The sequence below is a fragment of the Tenebrio molitor genome, chromosome 4, assembly GCF_963966145.1.
Source record: "Tenebrio molitor chromosome 4, icTenMoli1.1, whole genome shotgun sequence".
In the NCBI taxonomy this organism is placed as follows: Eukaryota; Metazoa; Arthropoda; class Insecta; order Coleoptera; family Tenebrionidae; genus Tenebrio; species Tenebrio molitor.
The window spans coordinates 10,652,722-10,669,910 of NC_091049.1; the positions used below are offsets into that span (position 1 = coordinate 10,652,722).

A 17,189-nucleotide genomic window follows, 5' to 3' on the forward strand; every position below is an offset into this window, starting at 1 on the left:
TAGTGAAAAACAAGTTTTCAAAAATAAGATTACATCATTAAATTACAGAAATTTGAGTGTACGCAACGTGTGTTCAAATAAATTATGGTCAAAAACGTGGTGCTTGCTCTTGTTTCCGTTGGCGTATGGCGGAGCTTCGTCAGTTATTAAACCATGGATGTCACATATTCAGCGAAGCAGTGGTATGAATTATTTCTTTTATAAAGACAGTTCTTCTTAGAACTACACAACAACAGTTTTCCTGTTTTCAACACGATGGTTTTTACTACCTTAATTAATATGTAGTTCAGTTTACATTAAAATGATAATCAAGGAGTAGTTATATACGAGTATCTAGAGAGAAAATGTCAAAGTATCGCACCAAAACAACCTGAGTATAATAAGTTATATAACCACGCCTTGCTTGACCATATACGCAGGATATATTAAAAGTGGCACATAATATTTATAAAGAAAAAATTTAAATTCGATTTTGGTCTTGGGCAAATATTTATCAAAATAGCTATTAATGACTATTTAATTCATCTGTCACTTACGCCCGTTTGCACCGTCGTACTAAGCAATGCTTAAGTTTTGGAATCACATTGTTATCCAATACCTTTAAGCATTGCTTAGTACAACGGTGCAAACGGGCATTAATGTTCATCAACCAATGAAACAAACTTAATTTTAGTGATTTCCATGGTTACAAAAGAATTGCAGAGGATATTGGACTAGTAAAAATCTCATCGAATATTGTACTAGTTATTGTAGTGAATATTTTAAACAAATGAAAATCTTTATTTAAACTTTTTTTTTGTAGCGAAAAATGAACAGAAATATTATTGCCTAACAAATTGAAATGTACAATTTGAAAAACTGAACAAAATTTGACGAATTTGATTCATTAAATAGTCCTCCAAATACGATTCGTAGTCAGTGTTACGCAGATCTTTTTTGCGGTGGTGTTACTCATACTCGTATGAACGGCATTTCCGAATTCGACTCGTGCTACGCACTCGTCAAATTCATATCCCAGCGCCGTTGACATTCGTAACACCACCACAAAAATCATCGGCATAACATTGACTACTCGTATTACAGTGACAATTTCCTTCGAAAAATGTAAGCCAATCAAAAAGCTGTAATATTTTATTTTTAGCCAATAACAATCGAATTATAGCGATAATCTGCACTAGTGCAATTATGGATAATTTACAATAGAGCAAAACTTGTCAATAAATCACCAATTCAGTGCAAATGTGATGACCGTTAACGACTGCATAAAAATTTAAATAAAAACCAATTTTTAAACACAGATTTACGTTTATTTGTACTTCCTATTTAAATTTTTCTCAGGAAATAGTCTGCCAAATTATCCTCTCGTTCATGTCAAATTGTCTCATAAATTAAATTGTCGACAATTTGACATGCACTCGGGATATTACTATTGACAATCCTTGTTAATTTCTGACTTGACTCAAATTCTAAAAATCACTCTAACTTAGTTGCGATGTTGCAATAGATTCAAAATTTATGAACAGTATTTTTAAAAATTGAATTACAAATAAACCAAAAATGATAATGGTACAATCAATATTTGTTTTACTTGTCGAGTGATGTGTTATTATAGTATAATATACTATTTTATCTACTTCGCTTTACTAATTTCTGAAATTTCAGCTGTTCAAGTTTTCATATTAGACTAGGGACTTTCGCTTGGGTTGGTAACAGACATTTTTCACAAAAATGTAAGGTTATTTTACTAAGTTTACTTTGTAGTTTCACTGGTTACCTTGACGCCTGACGTCAAACGGCTGATTTTGCCAATATAACAAAAGCTAAAAGTTACCAAAAACAGTTTCATAATATGCTTCATTATTAAACTGTTTTCGGTATAATAATGAGCCTATTTTTAATTCAAAGTAGATAATAGTTATTTAATAAACTAGTTTGTTAATGAAGGCGATTAATAATCGAAACTGTTTAAAGCACGAACGAGTGTAGCGAGTGAGTGGCTTTAATAGTTAAGATTATTAATCGCCCATTAACAAAAGAGTTGATTACAAAAAATTTTCGTTGACCACAAACTTTTTTTTTTGGTGACAAATTTTGAAATTAAAGCCAAATCAAAACCAGTTTCATCTTTTTCCATAAAGATGAGACCTTATAAATACCTTCATTGTTTTTTTGTCCTCAGGGTAGGCCATTTTTAAATTTTTCAACACTTTCTATTCACTTTTCCACAAAGAGTGTCAGAAGACGTCAACTCCATTCACATTCAATTTCACGTAAAAATCACGGTTGCTAAGAAAACCTAGTAACCTTTGAAAAATTTCACATGGGAATTATAACCAAAAAGGTCGGCTTTTGAGAAAGTGAATTCGTAATTGTGCAGTTATGGAGCTATAAAATATAGAAAACCCTGCTGCATTACCTGCTGCAGTGTTGGTAAGTGCAAACAATACATGTTCGAGGTGGTTGTTCATACATCAAAATATCATCAAAACGTCAAAATTGCACAAATCGTTGATTAATGAAAAATAGTGTATTAATGAGGTCCATTAATACACTATATTTTAGATAAAATAATTCATTAATATTGAAATTAACAAACGGTCAACGGAAAATACTATTTAAATGTATTTCTCCATCACAATAGACACAAATTTCCAAGTTTGACTCTTTATACAACGTGTAACAAAAATAAGTACATTAATTTTAACCGGTAACAGAACTCGTCATGATGAACAATTTTTCTATGTACCACTTTTTCGAAATCGGCATTTTTTTTTAACATTTTCCCTCCCATAAATTAACGAGCCGTTCAGTCGCGTACGTAAACCTTCTAAGCACAGCGACCAGGTAGCGTGGTCTCCAGTGGCGAGTAGCGAAATTCGTGAAAAATTTTAAACAATTTTAACTCATTAACAAGAACGTTTACAAAAAAATTTTATTTAGAAAAGTTGTTCTTGAGTTTTATTACCAGTTAAAATTAATGTACTTATTTCTGTTACACGTTGTATGTAACTCCGTGAGCGGAGGGTTAACAGTAAATTGGTATTAGAGTTTTTTTTAATTCTATTTCATCATAGAATCATGTGATGTAAATAGGATGCGCCACATTTAATACACCCTGTATATGTACTTTTTTTAACCTTCGTCTTTTTAGAAGTAACACCTCATAAGACGATCATACCACAAGCGAAACAACTGCTTTTTGGGAAAATTGTGAATATTAAATCATCTTAATTTATCACAAACGGCGACATAATATAATTTTTTTTTGTTCCACACTGTCAGAATTTGAGAATTTTCTCCTATGTGAACGGATTTTGATAAATGTCACAACTTGTCAAAACGAAACGTCAAGTTAATTTTAAAGATTTTAGGCGATTTGGAGTCTTTAAGGGGCTCGTAGAACAAAAAAACGTTGTATTCAACTCGTTCTTGTGTAAATTTTGCTTTTTTTGGCACTCGTTGGCCTTTAAAACGCTCGTTCCACTTGCCAAAAAAACCAAATTTACACACGAACTCGTTAAATAAATAACTATTGTTTGATTTTATTTTTTTGCTTACTACTATTGATCAATGATACGTTTGGTTTCTGTACCTATATATTTTTTTTCACCTCTAAATACTGTATCACGTGTCTTACCGCTGAATAAACCAACCGAAACAACCCCTATTTGTATTGCACGCTACGAGAACAACAGTTAACAATACGCATCCCTTGTAATATGTCAATTTGAATTAATAGTTTTGTCTCAATTAATCGAACCGTACCATAATAGATAAATTAAGAGTAAATGTTCTGCGTGGTCTCTCCGCGAACGTTGAAATAAACCTGTCTGAATTTTTTATTTATACACCTACATTTCTCTTTCTTATTTAATCAGATTTATGACTTCGTTTTCATACTAACAGTTAAATGTTTTTTTTTTGTTTTTTTGTTAATACGGCCACCGAAGAGACCATTTCGAACATTTGAATAATAGCTACGAGTTACGTGTGCAGTATGTACTTGGTTTTAATAAATTCAACTCTGTAACGATCGCAGTGATTTATATGCGAACGATTTGTCATGCCGTCTTTTCAGCTAATTATTATGTGTTTATGTAACGTTGATTGTTAATAATTATGTTAATTTTTCGGTATAATTAGATAATCTTTGTTACGGTGTTCTCTCAATTTTATTGATTCGGTTCAACGTTTGTTGGTCCCTGAAACGAAACATGATTAAATTAGTATCAATTATCGCACGGCGCCACACAAAACCGGCTGAATTTTATTAAATTATTGTATTTAACGGTGTTTTTATCTTAATGTTTACATTTTGATGTACGGACAAGGTAGCATTTCGTCTGTGATTGCCCCAAAACATGCACTGAACCCTTCAAAATCGTAAAATTCCGGTATAATTTAGAACTTCAGGTTTCGCCATGACCGTATCAGATTCCAAATGAGAGTTATTTAATGGTAAATGAGGTAAATTCAAATCAGTATCGAGTGATCGCAGTTGGCGTTACTTATAAACGTAATCTGTACAAATACAGGAATCACGATTGGTCAAGGTTTGTTGGTTTTGATATTTTGTTGCACATTTGAAAATCGATCTTTGGTCGGAACGCATTCGTTATTTTTGTTTATTTTTGATGCTCCATATTATTCAGTGTGGAATCGTGTCAGTGCAAGATGTGCAGTTTGAAATGTCAGATTTGAATATGAAGACGGTATTGTTGTGCGCCGGAGATGTTACTTACGTACAAACGCACGTTTGGATACGGATAAATGTTTTGAGCGGACTCTTATTCCTTCTGGAATTCAGGTCCGACGTATGACATTTTGGCTTGCATAATTCAACCTTGCTTCACGAGATAAATCATAAAATTGTGCAAAAGGGAGTGAAGAAACATTAAAATTTTATCAAAATATATGAGCCACTTTAATTCATTATGACAAACGTCAAATTTAGTTTGTGTGACGTAATTCACATTTGCATACAAATGGTACTAGTTGCAAATTGATGAACTTCTCGAAACTGTGGCGCTGAAAAGGTGTTTCGTCATTTTTTACCATAACCAAGCGTGTTTGCATATTTTTAAATTAATCAATTAAAAAATGTTGGAATCTGGCAATGTTTGGCAGCATTTTAAGGGCGAGATACTTAGAAATTAGATAAACATCACGAAACAAGAGACGTTATAAAGCAATAGAAATGAATCAATCAAAGGTTTAAAAATTTCCTATATCTACATATGTATTACAAAAAGTTTTCCGTTGATATATTTTTTCTTCAACTGTCTCAAAAAGAGGTTACTTTTAATACCGTTTCCTGTCACTAATGTTTTTGTATCTGTACAAAAGTTACGTGTTACTAAGGTAACACTTTTACATCCTAGGCTTTAAAATTTTTACTTGCAATTAATATGTAGTTTAACACTTCGTTGAATTGAAGAAAACAACTGAATATGTAAACAAAACAAAACATGTACCTGTGAGTGCTTTTCATGATATGATGGGTCCTTTACTTGGTTGGAGAAACAATTGTATGTGTCATTCGGTCTAAAAGTGGCTTTTTTAACTTGCAATTATTGCGGTAGATTAGCTACACTACGCTTCGCCTCGCAATGCAAACAAATTGCTCGTCAAAAAAAGTGCCACTTTTAATCCTAATAACAAAGTCTACTATTTCATGGAATTTTAATTTAATTTAATGAAAAATCGTTAGTTACTATCTGAAAAAAAAAGTTTAGGAGCTGTATTAGATATTTGTTGTTGTCATTTAGATCATTATAAATAAACAATGGTAATTCAAAAGTAGAGATGACTTCATTGTGGAATGCCAAAATAGAATCACGAAGATATGGACATGGACTGCCTGATACATTCTTAAAGCAACTTTTTAAACAGCTCGTATCATAGAATACTTCGTATGGCCACAAAAATTTTAATTTTAAAAGCAAAATTGCATATAAAACCAGCAAATTCTGCTTCCGAACACCATTTACGGTAAGCAATGCATTGAATCTATTCTTTGTTTCTCTTATAATCATTATAGCTCAGAATAATAAACACACTCTATATCGGCGTCAAGATTATGAGATTGTAACACAGATTGAACATCGTCGAGGATTCCGACAATGAAATTTTTAGTTGGATTTTGGTCTGTTCTTTTGGAACACAGCTTTTGGTATTCCATGTTAAGAACGGGGTCACTGTCAAGAAATGAATGATGTAGATTAAATTTAAATAATCTACGTAACAATCATAAGCTTAAACGTTTTGACAATTTCCGTACGATATTGCTTTTCAAGCTAGAGTACGTAATTTCTGTAAGTATTGTACAATCGAACCGCGAAAATGTTTCTTCTTTACTGGACGTCCACAAGGGCAGCACACTGACCATCAATAATGTAGAGAATGAGTCAGTGTTGATTAAACAACTCTTGCCTATTCTCTTGGACATGCTGCACTGCTCCACTATTCCATACTGAAGACTTATTCTATAATCGGGTCACTTCCTCTGCATATTTATTATCAATTTATGCCAGCAAAATAGTTTTTTGAGATATCAGGTGATACGTACAGAGTGGTGATAAAGTAATGCACAAGATTTAAAATGGCAGGTGTTTCAGATGATCTGAAAAAACGCTGAAACATTGAACTTAGGAAATATAATAAGTTTCATTTGTAAATCATTTTTCCTCTAATCGTCAAGAAAGTGGGTCATTTCAAGACGCAGTTGGATCTGGAAAGTGTCACTTTTCAAGCCTAGTCAGTTTTGCGATTTTTGCCTGCCGAGGCATTTTTACTTTGCAAGTAGATAGTGATTTTACTATAATGGGTTATCGTTACCTAGGTGACTGTGCCCGACTTGATGCGATAGAATTTTATTTTAAAATTTTTAAAGGGCGATTTCAGAAAAAATGTAATACATTACGCAGCATGAAAGTGTCTATGCTTGACTCGGAGGCTTGAAGAAGTACTCGGACGCTTCGCATCCTCGTATTCTTCAACACGCCTCCTTGTCTGCAAAGTATCACTTTCATGCCTCGTAATGTAATATACTATTCAGAGATGTATTTGTTACTATGAGGACGCTATAATGTCAACAATTTTTTTTTAATGGAAGAGAGTGCATTTTTTTACATTACTAGGTACAACCCTTAATCACGTCCAATGTGTGACGAAACACTCAAAAACCATAGAACAAACAAAGACGCTGTATTATCACATGAGTGCTTTAATAGAACGACTGTGATAATACGTCTTATTAAAGGAGTGTAATATACTCGTACTATTTTATCTACTTTGCTTTACTAATTCCTGAAATTTTGACTCCTAAAGTTTTCATATTAGTCTAGGGACTTTTGCGTGAGTTAGTAACAGACATTTCTCACAAAAATCTTATATTTACTAAATTTACGTCGTAGCTTCACACTTTGCTGCTAATATAACAAACCTAAAAGTTACTGAAAAGAGTTTCATAATACGATTCATTATTTATTAAACTGTTTTCGATATAATACTGAGCGCATTAGTAACGCAAAGTAGATAGATATTTACGATACAAGTGGGGTAAGAGCATTATTAACAAACACGTGCGAAATTTGCACGATGAGGCGAAGCCGAGTTGTGTAATCGCACAAGTTTGTTAACGCGTTGTCACACATGTATTGTACAATATTTTACTTAACTTCTAGCTGACATGTGACTCCTTCATTCGTGGATCTATCTTTCCAGAATTATGGTAGATCCTATTTTGATTACTTCGTTAACATTCACATAATAAGTGTCTACATATGTTTAGATTACATTTATTTTGTGGACAAAAGACTTTTATTTGGTGTCATTCAAACTGAATCGATTGGAATGAAATCAATTTGACAGGAAGTTTGGTTTGAAATACGTTTGTCGGACAGTACAACATTATTACTCTTTTATTGGGAAAGTGATCTGTCGAACATAAAACAAGTACATACATAGATCCTAATCTGGATCCCTGAGATACACTAAATGTAACAGCTGTCGACTGAGAAGTGACAGAACTGACAACCCGCAATGGATGCATATTGATACGTATAAATATGTTTTTAAATATGTATTCTGTGTAAACTGACATTGTAAAAAACCAAGTCTCAAATTATTATGTTTTAAGGAACATAAAAATAATTTGTCGTCAAACAGACCGTGGTTTTCTCTCTTTTATAAACGGAGGTTGTCGTTTAGTTGGTATGCTTTGACATTTCCTTCAGACACCTCTCACTGTGATCAGTTTAATGTAAATTAAATCATTAATTAAAGTAAAAACTAGGGTGTCGCACTAGGTAGGTTCTTTGACTACAATTTTTTTTTTTTTAAGAATCCTAATTCGCAAATTTGGAGATTACGTTAACAAAACGTTATTGATAGTGTAACAAAGAGGTTTCATTGTATTATTTTTAGATCACTTCCTATGTAGAATTTTATTCAAGTGTTTTTTAATACAACTAATATTTTATACAATGGAACCTTTCATTTCGAATGTAAAAAAATCTTCGATGGAATTCATTCTGATGTGTTTATTTTTATTTCTTGATTACCGACAAATTTATAGATATGTATCCACTTGTCCATTACAATTAAGCCATCATTTTTTTTTAAGATATTCGATGCCTTAAGCATCATCATTTGTAGAGACAGAACTGGTGGGGGAATAACAGCTGCCAAACTGTATATTAATAAATATAATCTTTTATAATAAAGTTTTTATATAGTTTTATCCAATACTATGTTTTTGCATTGAGTAGATATCTAAATATCATTTTCATTAGAATAATTATACTGGGTGCCCCAAAATTCGCGGAACAACGTAGTAGTACGTTGTTAACTAGTCATTAAGACATCAGGTAAAAATGTTTAAAAAAATCTTTTTTGTAGAAGATATGGACCTATTCGTTACTCTAAATGTGGCAACATTTAAAAACATTCCATGCATCTCAATAGCCTGCAAATATTTCATTTTTGTTGTATCCATGGAAATTAAAGGGAAAAATCAAAGCCATGTTGCCGTGCGCTATTTAAGGTAAAACGAACGTAAAATTACTACTTGGAAATGCTGGAAATAATGAAGAAAATAATTGCAAACCTGATCACAATCGTTCAGAATTATTAGGCCACTGGTTAGTAAAAGACAAATAGTCAAAATCTTTTTTAATATTTAAAATAAATGAGATCAAAGCTGCACCTTTTGAGCCTCCATATCTTCAAATCTAAGAGGTATAGAATTTTTAAATTATTTTTCTAGTTATTCTCTAACATGAGTTGACATTGTCTCATTGAGTTGTTCCGCGAATTTTGGGGCACCCAGTAGAATAATGAAGAATGAAAGTTTTTTTATAATTTTACATTATTACAAATTTTTCAACGATTTTTGAAGTAGGTGTTGATGATCGACCACTTCCACTTTTTTGTACTACACTTCTTACGACAAATATCCCCAGAAAACGAAACTCAACTCAAAAAAAAACCTTACACTCGCAAAATACAACTGACATCTGTCAAAGAAAGCATCATCCCTTTTTTCGCTCTATCTTCTTTCATCAAAAAGTCATAGTCAACTTGATGAACTTTTCATTCGAACACCCGTTATTATTATCTAGGGAGAGAAATGCATTTATGTTCCTGTTATAACTTGTTTAGGTGTTCATTTAAATTTCCCTTCAAAGTTGGCGTTTAAGAGTCGATTGTAAACGCCACACTGCGGAGCAAAACGCAAAAAGTGAGGTTAGCTTTAAACAGCTGATCCGTGATCTGTAATCCGTGGTTCGCTCACAATCGACTCTTCAACGCCAACTTTAAGGAGAAATTTAAATAACACCCGATATAATCACTCTGTGTTTCAACGCATTTTTACAGAGATTTATTAATATTATATCTTTGTTCTTTTAAAAATAACTAGACAATAACGATTGGATTCAGGTCAGGACTGTAAAGTTGATGATTCAGTTTTAGAAGCAAGATTCTCAAACAACGATTGTCGTAAGAAGTGCATGAACGCATTCTTGCTAAACGGCAGCTCCCATCTTTTCATCGGTTATTACCTTTTCGTCATTGTAAGAACCATACTTTCATCTGGAAACCAAGGAATAAATTATTGTAAGACTGGGTGCAGCATCTCACTTAACGTTCCAGCTCAACTGTCAAAAGAAGTTTTAACACGCAGCACAGAAAGTGGTCAGTAATACGGAATTTGAAGCAGCACATCTTTCTGCCAATTCTTTGTCTTTAGCAACCTGTCGTATTTTCTTCACATTGTACATTAATTTTTCTTCGGTAGTAGGTTCTATAGGACTTCAACCTTCAATGAATTCTATCTCTAAATACATACAGCTATTTGAAGATTGACAAAACGGTACCTTCACGACAAGGCTGCTGGATCGCTACTTTTCTACCAATTAGGAGTTTTTCTTCAGTAGCTTCAGAAATAATAATAATTCGTTATTCGTTTGTGCTCCTAAAAAACATATGTTATTAATGAAAAAGTGGAAAATGTTTGAATAATTCTCCAAACTATCTAGCTATCCTGTTCAAGGCAGTTTTTTTAGTTCCTAGTAACGATCCGTATGTGAAACCGTCTCTCTTAACTATGTTTCTATTTTCGCAAGGTAAATCCGTTCATAAAATGTAACATATTGCGTGACCGTCTGGTTTTGTTTGCTTTCTCGGTACTCTTTGTTGTTGTAGTAGAGCTGGGTTTAATTTTAAAAAGCGGAAATTTTTCACTAAAACTTCGACACAGATGAGTAATAAATCCACTGCTAATTCGCTCAACCTCTAAATTTTATTGACATTAGGAACAAAGGTATGCTAGTTCGGGCGGAACGTAAACGAATTGACCTTAACCTTCTGTGACACACATACAGACTATCATTTTATCTTCCATAATGAATACCAATAAAATATTTAATTGATTTTATCTGTGCCGAATATAAACTTGATGTTCCACGAAAACTGTCAACAACAAAACGGTATTCCCAATTTTGAAAAAAAAATTCTAACGAAATTTTTCTTATTTCAGGTAATCAATAGAGGAAAATCGGGTGGTGGTGCTGGTAAACTTGTATGGTACGTACTTGGTATTTTGTGGACGTAAGTAGTACGATATTGCATGTCGATTAATTTAATATATAAGAAAATTGCTTACAACTTACAGCAAATTGAAGATGATTACAGTAATTTCGAGCTTTTGCAAAGTCAGAAAACGGTTTTTAACTGTGATGATTCATGATTCCAAAAAGAAAGACAGTCTATAAGAGTTTCGCGAAATTTTTATAAGTCTCACCGAAGCAGTACTGTCTTCATCAACATGTCGGTATCTCAGAGCAGTAATTATAACGTTCAAGGAGGCGTAGGAGTTTGTGTGTGTGTGTGTGTTTGTGTGCATGTATTAACTATGAAGCATAAATCATAGGTGCCCGTTGCACATCCGCGCATTCACTTGTCTTGTCAACAACGCGGACACACAGTCCGCTTCCTCCTTTTCTCGTCCGTGACGATATCGGATGCGTCCATCGCAGTCGGTCTTGCTCGTTAACGTAACGACATACGGAATAATTGTTTGTTGTTGTTGCGTTGCGCGTCGTTTCTCCTTTTTGGGAAGACATGAAGTTGTGTTGGGCAACAAACGCACACACACACACAGCGACCACCATTGTGTAGTCAATTCATCGTTGCATAACGAACAAATCGAACTGGGCGACGATTTTCGTGAAAATTTCACCGCCAAAAACAAATTTCAACACATTATGATGTTGTTGATGGGTTGCTGTTGGCATCGGCGACTGTCGAAATTGACGGATTGCCAGGTGGAAAAGTGTAGCGACGAGTGACGGAAGAGAATTTGAAACTTTTCAATCGGCGTTGAAAATTCTCGTTGACACACGTTTCGACACCGACCGACCGGTTTGACGTGTGAACGGTCCACCCTGTATCGGGTTACCGACGATTTGACCCCGACTGCACGTCTTGAATCGTCCACGTCTCTGTTATTAGGGTTTCGTTGCCGCTCTGTATATGCGACTCTGATTTGAATTCAAGTGAAGAAAAGAAAAACGTACGCTTCCGTTGCCGGAGACTTTGTTCGGAATCAATAGCGTAACAGGCGGAGGGACGCAACAACCTAAAAAAAAAAAGAGGAAAAAAATCAAATCGCATCTTCTTTTTTGTGGGCGGCCCAAGGACGCAGCAAAGTTCGACCGACCGTCCGACGCTCGTATAATTTTCCAAAAGTCTTGTTTTAAGAGATTTTGTCTATGGCGACGAGGCCCACAATGGAACCAAGAGAGGAAAGTTTTTAAGTCTTATTTACTGGCAGAGTCGGTCGGCATTTTGTTTGATCCCATTACGAGGGTTGTTCGATGCAAATCTCGGACGTTTCGGCGTCGCGACGCCAGCCGACTAGTTGAGCGCGCCGCGTCGGGGACGGTGATGAAGTCGTAAATAAGTGAGGCGCGATCGTGCGACGAGTTTTAATTCGATGCCAAGAGACCGTGGAATTTGATAAGTTGGGGGTGGTTTACGTTATGTTGGAACCGTCAAGATCACATTTGATCGTATTTTCAGATCAAATCGCCGGATTAAAAATTGTTTCTTTGATTTAAGTGGAAATGATGAAATATTGATTTTATTGATTGGTTTTTCTGGTGAAAATCGACGTTTCAGCTGAAATTTTTAGATAGAATACAATCTAGTATGATTTATTAACAGTGACAGAAACCAAAAATCGCCAACTAATATTTTACTTAAAATTAATTCTCAGTACTACAGGTGTCCCAAAAGTACCGCCTTTCCTTGAAAGTACGTCATTTAGGGATGTAGTAGAGTGCTGGAAAAATATTTTTTTTAAATCCTGACCCTCCATTTAGGAAATATACGCAATTTTAAAATATGAAAAAGGCAACGCTGTAACCTGAGAATTACCTCTACCTAGAAATACGTAATAGCATTGTATTATTGAATACCTATGCAACCATTTTGATGAGCTTGAGAGGTAACACAACAACCAAACACTTCAACAAAAATTATTTTATTAAAATAAATGTTCAAAATTTTGCCCATTTGCGTCTAAACATGCCTTGGCTCTTTTAACGATGTTGCCATGAACGCGCTCAAACATTTCAGGAGTCACCGTAGAAGTAGATATTGAACTTTTTAAACTATTTTTCAGTATTCCATAACACTTCTAGATGACGCACCTTCAAGGAAAGGCTGTCCTTTTGGGACAGCCTGTATATTAAACTATGAAATATGTAGTTATTTACATTAGAGTACGGTAGGGGTATATTACAGCGCGAAAAATAAGTTCCAGGCACGAGGCGAAGCCGAGTAAATAAGATCTCTAAGGAAGAGGGTTCTAAATAACTCCCACCATTGTCCACGTGTACTTTTAAAGATTTTTCGTTTGGGTTTAAACATAATTTTGGTATTTAAATGGAAATTATATTATGTTATAATTACAAAATGAGCGTCGGTGAAGTTTTTGGAAAAACGTTTGCTTGAAATAAATCTAACCGGAACATCTCATTTTGTGCAGAGAAAAATCTGGAAAGAACGAAGCCTCACGTAGGTCACTGTAAAATTAAACTTTCAATGAGCCTCGTCATGAATCGGCAAAAAATTTGTTTAGAACCCTCTCAATTTTGGAGTGGTTGTGTGTGTAGTATGTATGGCTGCTTGAAAACTTTCAGAAATTCGAATAATTAAAGCTCCATCATGTCGAAAAGCAAAAAGGTAATTTAATTTTGACGAAACGTAGTCATACGTTTTCAGGACAGGAAAAAAAAACTTTTCTAATTACGCTCGTACAACTATTTTCTTATGCGACCAGCATAAACCCTCCCGTAACGAAAACCCTTCAACTTGTCACGTCTGAAAAGTGCTTTGTGGCCGTCAGAGTTGATGTAAATTCGTCAACAAGGCAAATTGAATTATCTTCTTTTTGCTTTACGGTGACGTAACGATTTTTTTTTAAATTATTCAAATTGTCCAAAGTTTACCGACGGTAATTCGATTTTTCTCGCACCTCTTCCGTTGTCGGTGTGATATTCGATTTGTGAGTAAAATTGGGTCTCGGATGAGAAAGTATCGTTTATCAGTGCGGATTCAGTACATGATCAAAGAAGTAAAGCTGGGATTGATCCCGCTGAGTGATATCGACAGATTGTAGCAACACTGGTGGACTTCATTGCTGAAAGGAGCAATAAAATGAAAGAAAACTCCTTTCGGACACTCGTAATAATTTTAAGGTCTCTCTACAATGGAATTTGTCGAGGAGCAAAAATAAAATGATGGAATTTAAGTCGTCATATTCGCCAAACGGGAAATAAATCCGACGAAAGATCGGAACGGTCGTTACAGTAAAACGAACTGGACAATTTCGTTTCAGTAAAGATTGCACTTACATTTATTTATGCTAAAATTTCGATCATATGGCAAATTTACATACAGGGCGTTCGATTTGGAAACTGGTGGGAGCAACTCGTGTGTGTTCAGAAAGTTTATCTTTTTCTTTACCCTTGAACAGATCGACTGGTTCCAGTTTTTACGTGCATTTTTATTGTTTGCCAATTGTCATCCAGAAACAACATTTCAGAATTTGTACAACGTCCTCGTTAATAAAAATTTAAAAATTTGACATTTTAACGTGAGTTGCACGAAATTTGCTTTAAACTTTGATTAAAAAGTGGATATATTGTAAGATGCATTGTGCATTGTTTTTTTTTTTTTCAAATACTCATCTCAGTTTATAATACAATATTAATAAATTATCTGTGACTTTGAGCCGAAATAGAAAAAAAAATCCGTTATAACGAGCGTTCAAAAAAATTTGTAGGCAAAGCAGGTCCTGATTTTCTTTCTTTTATAAACGTAGTTTGTCTTTTTTACTCGATATGCTCTATCCTTCAGATACATAGTCTCACTTCTTTGATCATCATTCCATTCTAAACGAAATCATTAATTTAAAGGAAAATCATCAGATCACGTAGAGCGAAAAACATTTTTTGCAAAGGAAATAATTTACACTACCTACTGCTTAGTCGCTGAATAAATGACGTCTGATATCATATGGTTTCACAGCTGATGAAGATTGCCATACGTTAATGGAAACAACAGTCACCAGGCCATTTAACTAAAAAAATTTGAACGATCTTTAAATTAATTTATTCTTGTTCTACAGTCCATTCCATTTAAGTACGTAGTGTAGAATAGCATAGGGACGATTTTCCCGTCATTGATTGGTCAAAATGAGAGAAAAGTTTACACTAGGCAATGTTCGATTTTTGATACTACTGTTGTCAAATTTTGATATTTGATAGATTTTTTTGGTTATTAGTGTCAAAGTTTATGCCTTTTTTTGTTGTTAATTTTCCTTGGAAACTATGTTTTCAAATTTGCCGCGTTCGTCAGTGTGAAACGTTCTCCATTCGAAGCGACATCTACTGCATTCTTAAATGGAATGGACTGTCGGTTTTTTTTTTAAATGAATGATATGCTAGAAAATATGACTTTTACCCTTTCTGCAAATAGCGATTCAATGATTAATAATTAATGCTTTTTCTTCAATGGTAAAACTCATTTTACCAATTATTATGAAAAGTCTGTAAACTTTGCCTAAATCGAAAAGTTGTTTTCTAGGTTAGGTTTCTTTGACATTTCAGCAAAACATCTGCTTACCAATGGCGTCGCGTTTGGCAATAAAACTGGTAAATCACCCATTCTTACGAATGTAATAAATATGTTGCTCTTGTTAATTTTATAAATTTTATCCATTATCAAATAATAATAATAAAATGCACAATTATAATAATTCCAGAGTCTAAAATTCATGAGATTCATGAGATATCATAAAGTAGCGTTTGTCTACGCCCACGCATTGAACGCTTATTTGCATAGAATCCGCTACGACATGACCGATAATTTGCTCTGATTTGTTTTCTTTTTGATCACTTTGTACTCAGGATGTGGAAAGAATAGAAATAGTTGCGTTGGATGTCATTGGCGATTGTAAGAAAATGTTATGTTAAATAATAGTGCTTCACTGCTTCAGTGTTGATAGCATTCCAAAGTAGGATATAATCTTTAAATTTAAATATTTTTGGAAATGTGGGTATAAATGGTGTCGATTAAAAACAGTACGACGTGGTGTTGGTGGTTTTATTTATCTTTTTTACAGTTTAAAATATGAGATAGCCGCTACGGCAGAATTGTTTTTCGTGTGAACGCCCCCTTGCCTTTCGGGCGCCATTTTTCCAAATCAACATTAAACCTATTAAAGAACACAATTTAATTATCATTAATTTCTCACGATCCTGAAAATAATGTCCGTCACGTAGGCACTTTTCGCGTCGTTGTCATTCTTCAAACATCATCACGCTGCAATTAATTATCCAAATGAATAGTTACATTGTTTATCGACAATGGAAGCTCGACAGCAATGGCCGACCCGAGCATCGCACAGTGCTACCAACTCTAGATTTGGTGCTCCGATAACCTTTTCGCGAAGAGAAATAATAACGGTCCGGGCGTCGAACGGCTAATTGCCGGTTTTTTCCTTCCTTCTTCTATTTTCGTTAGTGTTACACATTTGATGAATGATCTTTTGTTCGATGGTGGGACGCTTCGATGCCATCTCTCTATTCACTGACATTTTTATCTTTGATCTTTTCGACAAGCGGATAGAGACTGCTAGCGACTTTTATTCCCAGTTTGGCACATGCGTATAACTAATAGGAGTAATAGTGAATTCATTTCATAAAAGCAATATGTGGGTGAACTTTAAAACCGTCATAGTACAAGCGAATGTAATTAAACTTTAAAATAAAACTGTTTTATTTAAAATACAAGCTACCAGTAGATAGTTCACCCTCATACTATTGGGGACACGGAAAACTGGGCAGATGTGTCATTCAGTTGTCAAAATTTCTACACCATACCTTAGCTACTCATAACCAACCTTAAGTTAATTTGACAGTTTTTTTGAAAATATCAATTATAATGACAGTAAAGGTGCTTTTACATTGACACTTTCTGAAATGACAATAGCAGACTGCCCAGGATTCCATGTCCCTCATTGTACTACCAGCGAGTTTAATATTAGAAAATTATTTAAACAATCAATTTAAAGTACCTACCTAAAAAATTGTTTCAATAAGGTTTACTATACATAT

The 17,189-nt window shown here is 34.1% G+C and overlaps 1 long non-coding RNA gene across 3 annotated transcripts in view; it reads left to right on the forward strand.

Annotated features, from left to right (window-relative positions):
- Nucleotides 1–16,656, forward strand: part of LOC138127704 (uncharacterized) — a 34,335-nt gene extending 17,679 nt beyond the window's left edge. The window contains exons 3-4 of one of the 3 annotated variants that reach the window (XR_011158349.1): nt 11,042–11,088; nt 15,100–16,656. This is a non-coding gene — a long non-coding RNA (uncharacterized lncRNA). The other 2 variants (XR_011158350.1, XR_011158348.1) reach the window with 2 other exon arrangements.
- The last annotated feature ends 533 nt before the right edge of the window (nt 16,657–17,189 follow it).